Here is a 7,719-nt window from a genome sequence, read left to right on the forward strand (position 1 = left end):
AAAATAACAGAAAACAATATACCAAAGAATCCAGAGATCTTCCTCCTAAGTAACATAAAAAATAAAGAATTTGGAATTGATTTGGAGGATGCACAAAAAAGATTTGTTAAGATAGCTCTAGCCGTAGCAAAAAAATGTATTATGTCAACCTGGAAATTGGAAGATAATTTGAAAATACAACAATGGTATATAGAAATGAATAAATGTATTCCATTAGAAAAAATAACATATAGTTTAAGAAATAATATTGAAATATTCGAACAAATATGGGAGCCTTACATTAAATACAATAGCGAAAACCTATCGGGGACAATCATTACCTAAGTTAACGGAAGGAAAAGGAAATGAAAAGAATGGACTCAGTAGAATTTCTGTTGTATTTTTATTGAATGACAACATTGTCTGACTGGTTTAATGTATCCTAGATTTTATACCTTAAATGGACGGGAGAGGGGAGGTAGGGAGGGTGGGATGGGAGGAGGGAGTGGGGTGGGGATAAAATGGCACTGTATATGTGTGAAAAGGAAAAAGTGTGTACCATGGTTAATGTGATTTATGGTGTGAAAAATAAAAAATAAAAAAATAAAAAAGAAAAGATGCAGAGATGTTGCTTGGATTGGAAAATATGTTTAATGAGGCAAGGTTAGATGAGCTAAGGTTTTTCTCCTTGGTGCAAAGAAGGATGAGAGGTGATTGAATAGAAGTCTACAGGATTTTGAGAGGCACAGTGCATTGATGTTTTCTCCTTGTACATTATTCCCTACCTGTGTGCTGTTGTACGTATGAGGCTGGCCCGCCCATTAGTGACTCATCTCCTATGTCTCCTCCCCTTATGACCTGGCCATAAAGGTCGACCTCCCTCCCCCCTTCCGGAATTCCTGTACCTGGATCCGGCCCAGCGAAAGTCGTGTGTTTATTAAAGCCTATCATTCCCCCGGCTCTCGACTTCGTCGTTATTGATCGAGCCTATCACTCAGATAAGGTGGACAGTCAGCATCTTTTTCCTAGGGTGGTGTAGCAAACACCAGAGGATGTCTGTACCAAGTGAAGGGGGGTAAGTTTAGGAGAGATATCAGGGCTATGTTTTTTTATGCAGAGTGTTGTGGATGCCTGGAATGCATTGTCAGGGGTGGCTGAAACAATAGGAGCTTTTAAAAGATTCTTAAACACATGGATGAAAGGAGCATTTAGCTTTTTTGTGGGCTGAAGGGCCTGTACTGCACTGTAACGTTTTTATTTTTTACATTTAAATTTAGATATACAGCACGATTACTGGCAATTTCAGCTCACGGGCCCGTGCCACCCAATTAACCTACAACCCCCCCCCCCCACTACGTTTTGAAGGGTGGGAGGAAACCGGAGCCCCCGGGGAAAACCCATGCATACACAAGCGAACGTATCAACTCCTTACAGACAGCGCAGGATTTGAACCCAGTTGCTGATGTTGTGATTGCATTGCGCTAAATGCTAGGCTAACATTGCCGTCCCCGTGTTCTTTGTTCTTTTCTCATCAACAATTAAGAGTAATTCTATCAAAGCAAATGACAGAGTATATGCATATGTTTTTTGGAGATATTGGGAAAGGTTTGTTAGAGTAGGTCACATACAAATACTTTAAAACAGATCTTATTTAAAATACTGGAGTTCTGCCCTATGCTAGACATATCAGGGCCTCAGAGCTTTTGCAAGAGGTTTGAAGAGTGCTCAAGAGACTTCACTAATGGATTGTTGTTTACAAAAGGCGACAGATGAAAGATCTTGCTGGAGCCGCAGATTGTCTGGAAGAGGGCTTGCTGTTCTAGAAGGGTCATGCAAGTGGAGAGAGTCAAACAGGCTTTTTCTCAGTGTGTGTGTGTGTGTGTGTGTGTGTGTGTGTGTGTGTGTGTGTGTGTGTGTGTGTGTGTGTGTGTGTGTGTGTGTGTGTGTGTGTGTGTGTGTGTGTGTGTGTGTGTGAGAGAGAGAGAGAGAGAGAGAGAGAGAGAGAGACACACACAGATATCACTTGTACAGTGTAACAGCCAGCAGACAGTAGCTGGGACTGCAACAGGACAAGCTGGCAAGCTTGTGGAAAGCCCCATTTGGAAGACAGGTTGTGAGTTCTTAGTTCAGTCTGGTCAAAGCCCTTGTGGTTCATGCAAGAGGAGAGGACTGGCTGTTTATGTTTCACTTGGAATAAGTGAAACAAAAAGGAACTCTGTGGTGACCTGAAAGAAAGAGGTTATCATCTGGAGAACCCTGAAGGGACAAGTTTCAATCAGCAAGACACTGAGGTGACTGATGGAAGTACATCAGTTGTGGATGTCCTGGAACAACACATCTCTCTCTAAAAACTGACAAGTACCTTCCTGAGTGGTAACCATTTACCTTTTGAGCACCAAAACCTGGTGAACTTTATAAATGTTAAATTCTGTGCCCAGTATAAGAATTGCCTGCAACCAGTGAACTTGGAGGAATGAGAAGTGAGATTGGACTGTGAACCAAAGAACTTTTCTGAACTTACACACACACATTACATACACGTAATTAGAAGGAGATTAAGTTAGGTTAAGTAAGTGAATAGAGAAAAGTTAAAGTTTGATTCTATTTTCATGTTTAAAGATAATTAAAATCAACTCTTGTTTAAGTAACCATTTGTCTTCATGAATATCTATTGTTTCTGGGTTTTGGGGTCCTCTGGGCTCGTAACACTGTCTACTTCATTACAGATATAATGGTGGAATAAGCCGCCCTCCTGATGATGGTGTTCAGGTGAAGGATGATGAACCATCTCTTGTACATTCATAAGAACAAGTCAATAATGTCAAGGACTTAGCTTTGCAGCTTACACAAATGATTCCATTGATGAAAATTAACTATGATACTTGGGTGAACTTGATTCTGGACAGTAATCATAGTTCAAAATCAGCAAGATTCTTCTGTGTATTAAAGCCGATCATTCCCTCAGCTTGTCTCTGTGGTTACTGGTAGTGCCCTACATGTATCTTCATCTTTGGTATATAAAGAGCACTGTTTGACTTGCTGAGTTTCTCCAGCATCTTGTTTTTACTTTACCAGGATGTTGCCTGGTTTGGAGAATGTCTTAGGAAGCAGTGATGACAGAGGAAGGGCTTTTCTCTTTGGAACAACAAAGGATGAGAGGTGGCTTAATGGTGGTATATAAGATAATGAGAGGTATAGATAGGGAGGACAGCCAGCACCTTGTTCCTAGGGCGACAGTCGCAAAATTGTTTAAGATGAGTGGAGGAATGTTTAAGGGAGATATCAGAGACACTTTTTCTTTACACAGAGAGGGCATTGGCAGGAGTGGTGGTGGAGGCTGGAACAAAAAACATTAATTTAGACATACAGCCCGGTAACAGGCCCTTCTGGCCCACAAGTTTGTTGGAGGTGAGGTTTAATATCATGGCAAGAAAAATGGAGGATATTGATACAGCCTTGTTTAACTCTCGTTTTCATGGAGATTCTCAGAGAAACCTGCAGCTTCAAGTTAGAAAACAATGATTGGAAAACTGGAACAACATGTAAAGTGGTGCAGGAACTCAGTGGGTCAGGTAGCATGCATGGAGAACAATAGACAATTGAGGTTTCAGGCTGTAAACCCTTCATCAACAACGACTGTCTATTGCCTTCCACGGATGCTGTCTGACCTGTTGATTTCCTCCATCACTGTTGAATATTGTGAACAGTTTTGGGATCCTCATTTAAGAAAAGATGTGCCAATGTTGGAGAGAGTTCAAAGGAGGCCCCCCAGAATAATTCCGGGAATGAAACACAAGGAGCATTTGACATCACTTGGCCTGTATTCATTGGAATTTAGAAGAGGGGGGGGGTATCTCATTGAAACACTTTGAATGTTGAAAGGCACGGACAGAGTAGATGTAGAAAGGTTGTTTTCCATGGTGGGTCTCGGACAAGATGACACAATTTCAGGATTGAAGGACATTCACATGCAACAGAGGTGCAGAGGGTGGAATTTGCTGCCACAGATGGCTGTGGAGGCCAGGTCAATGAGTGTATTTAAGGTAGATTCATAGGTTTTTGATTAGCCAGGGCATCAAAGTTTATAGGGAGAAGGCCAGGTAGTGGGGCTCAGTGGGAAAATGGATCATCTCATGATTAAATGGTGGGGCGGACTCGATGGGCTAAGTAGCCTATTTCTGCTCCTAATGCCTTATGGCCTTATCTGCAGACTTGCCTGTCATCAAGGACGAGGCATAGCTGAATTTGAGGAAGTTAATAAAGTTTACCAGGCTTTGGTGCTTAATAGGCAAATAGTTACCACTCAGGAGGGTTCTTGTTGGTTTTCAGAGAGAGAGAGAGAGAGAGAGAGAGTCCTTTCAGAACATCCGCACCTGATTCCTTTCCAATCAGTCTTCCTGATGAAACAGCCCCCTTCAGGGTTCTCCAGATGATCCTCTTTCTTTCAGGTCACCTTTCAGACCGCCAGTCTTCTCCTTTGACCAGGCAGCCTTCTAAAGTTTGCCAGCTTGTCCCCCTGGAACCGATTTCTCTGTCTCTCCTTCTCTCTCAGCTCCTTCCCTCTCTGAGAACAAAGCTGGTCTCCCTGCCTCCAAAGATCACATGCTCTCCCAGGCACTGAATGTTGCTACTTTGTTTTCTTTGTACCTTTCTGCAAAAGTCCTGCAAATATTCTCTGTTTTAAAATGTTTGTGTGCAACCTGCTCGAACAATTCCTCCCAAACCACTTCTAAACACTCTGTCGCACTCCCAATGTTCAAAATGTATGGGGATTGTAGGTTAATTGGATGTAATTGGGCAGCATGGGCTTGTGGGCCAGAAGGGCCTGTTACCGGGCTGTATGTCTAAATTAATGTTTTTTGTTCCAGCCTCCACCACCACTCCTGCCAATGCCCTCTCTGTGTAAAGAAAAAGTGTCTCTGATATCTCCCTTAAACATTCCTCCACTCATCTTAAACAATTTTGCGACTGTCGCCCTAGGAACAAGGTGCTGGCTGTCCTCCCTATCTATACCTCTCATTATCTTATATATCACCATTAAGCCACCTCTCATCCTTTGTTGTTCCAAAGAGAAAAGCCCTTCCTCTTTCATCACTGCTTCCTAAGACATTCTCCAAACCAGGCAACATCCTGGTAAAGTAAAAACAAGAATCTGGAGAAACTCAGCAAGTCAAACAGTGCTCTTTATATACCAAAGATGAAGATACATGTAGGGCACTACCAGTAACCACAGAGACAAGCTGAGGGAATGATCGGCTTTAATACACAGAAGAATCTTGCTGGCCCAGATCCCAGGATAGGAATGGCAGCAAGGGAAAGGTGACTCAACCCTTATGACCCAGGGAGGGGTCATAGGGTATGAGTCATCCATGGGCAGCCCAACTCCACATGTACAACAGGCAATGATAACTATATACAATGGAGGAAACACATCACCCCAGTCCATAACTAACGTTTCAGACATTTCGGGCTTGAGCCTTTCATTAAGGTAAGCAGGTGCCAGAACGAAGTGGTGGGGGTGAGGAGGGACCCAGTCCCACATCCAAGAGGAAATGGGTGGATACGAGAACAAGGGCGCACCAGCAAATAGGGAGAGAGGAATGGTTCAGCTGGGGAGGGTGGGGGAAAGAAGACCAGGGGAAAGGAAAGGGAAGGAGAACAGAGAGCAAGCCAGCAGAAGCCGGGGCAAAGTCGATGTTAATGCCATTAACATCCATCAACACACTGGTAAATCTCTTCCACACCCCCTGCAAAGCATCTACATTTTCTCTGCGATGAGGCGCCCAGAACTGAACGCTGCACTTCACATGTGGTCTAACCAGAGTTTCACTGAGCTGGAATCTACTCATGCCATTGGGTTGATTTTGTTTGCAGAGTTAATCGTGCAGTTGTAGCAGATCTAGTATCACGTACGCAGAAATATACCTGTGACATAGTCAAGGCCCATCAGCATCCGGATAAGATTATGCAGATATCGTTATCAGTTACTGGTGGAAACTTTGCTAAAACAGGATGGTATTGCTGAAGGTTTAATTACAGCAGAAAGGGATCAATGAGATATGGATAATGGGATGGAAAGAAGTTACTGAATTTAATGGAGAACAGCAGAGCTCGTTGCAACACGATTCATAGACCACACTAACCATCTGAGTCTCTAATACACTAGAATCCACGTTAACCTGAATTCAAGCAACCTCATGCAACTGGCAAAAAATTTTATTTGAGGAAATAAATGAAAATTGTTAAAGTAAATATTCTCTGGAGAAAGTAGCATGTCTTTGTTGAAGATGGGAGCAAGTATTCAGCCAGTGGAGTGCCTTTGCATGTATCAGCTGTTGAATAAAGTTGTGTTTGAATGAAATGGCGTCACCCAGGGCGATGAGCTGATTCTTGCCGTGTACTGTTGGCTGCCTGCTTAGTAAGAGTCTTTCCTTTATCAGTATATTAGTAAATCTGTAAATTTGGAGGGGGTTAATTATCTATAATGATATTTTTTGATTTTTGGGCGGCTCCATGGAAGGGGAGGGAATAGATGTCAGGTGCAATGAGTAGGGGAATGTACGTCCCCACTCCCTGCACAAGTTGAGTGGGTGCTGACCCTTTAATGTCTGAGGCACAGATCAGAGTAGGGTGGTGCATAAAAACTACTTGCTAGGCCACAGTTGGAACATTATGGACATTTTGTATTTAACAATTTTGTACAGTGGAAGCTCCTTCCAGCTCACCCAGCCCTGTACATTTTGGAAGGTGGGAGGAAACAAGAGCACCCGGTGGAACCCCACGCAGGTCCCAGGGAGGACGTACAAGCTCTCTACAATCAGCAGGGGGTTCACCAGTTCTGGACGCCACATCGCTGCAGAAGGGAGAGGGCACAGTTCCAGGATGGCTGAATCACGTCATGAGGAGAGACGATCCAGGTTGTGGTTGAATGAAGCAAGAAGAGAGATTTTAAATGATGTATGTGCAATTGAATAGGGTGCCCCGGAAACTCCTACAATAACTGGGTGGCTTAGATTTCAATGAATCGGTAAAAGGATGAGCTGAGGGGAAATGTTTTCATGGGTGTGGTGGGATGTGGAATCTTCTGCCAGAAAGGCCAGTGAAGGCAGGAACCTCAGCAGGTTGTACACCCAGAACGTGCATAACACTGGACCGAGAGCTGGGAAGTGACATTTACTTAAATATTACAGATTGGATAGGCTGATCAGGGAATAGTGGGGATGGGGGCGGGGGGCACAAATCCAGTCCTTCAGCTGTTGAGTACACTTCTGTGCTCTCTCTGTGGATCTAAGCTTGAAGTCCCAGTGGTCAACCATTTTAATTCTCCTCACCATTCCCACAGACATGTCCTTAACCTCATCTATTGCACATCATATTCTTCTGCACAATCTTGAACCCAATGACATGAACATTGTTTTTTTTAATGTAATTGAGGTCACCCCCCCCCCCCCCCCCACTTCCCCACCTCTATCTGGTTCCACTGTGTCCATCCTTTCTTTACCATTTCTGGTTCTTACTATTTAACCTCCCCCCCCCCCGTCTCTCCACCTCTCTCTCCTTTTGTCCAACACCTTATCACTTCACAGCCCCTGCCCAATGACCCCCCCCTCACATTCCCACCCCGATGTACTCAATGTCACTCCCAGAGGCGGAAGCTTGTTGTGTGGAGCAGGCGGGATGGTCCAGCCTCGCTGCCCAACAATGTGGATCAATTGTGAGGACTATCCCATTCTAGGCATG

Source organism: Narcine bancroftii, chromosome 11, assembly GCF_036971445.1.
Source record: "Narcine bancroftii isolate sNarBan1 chromosome 11, sNarBan1.hap1, whole genome shotgun sequence".
Lineage (NCBI taxonomy): Eukaryota > Metazoa > Chordata > Chondrichthyes > Torpediniformes > Narcinidae > Narcine > Narcine bancroftii.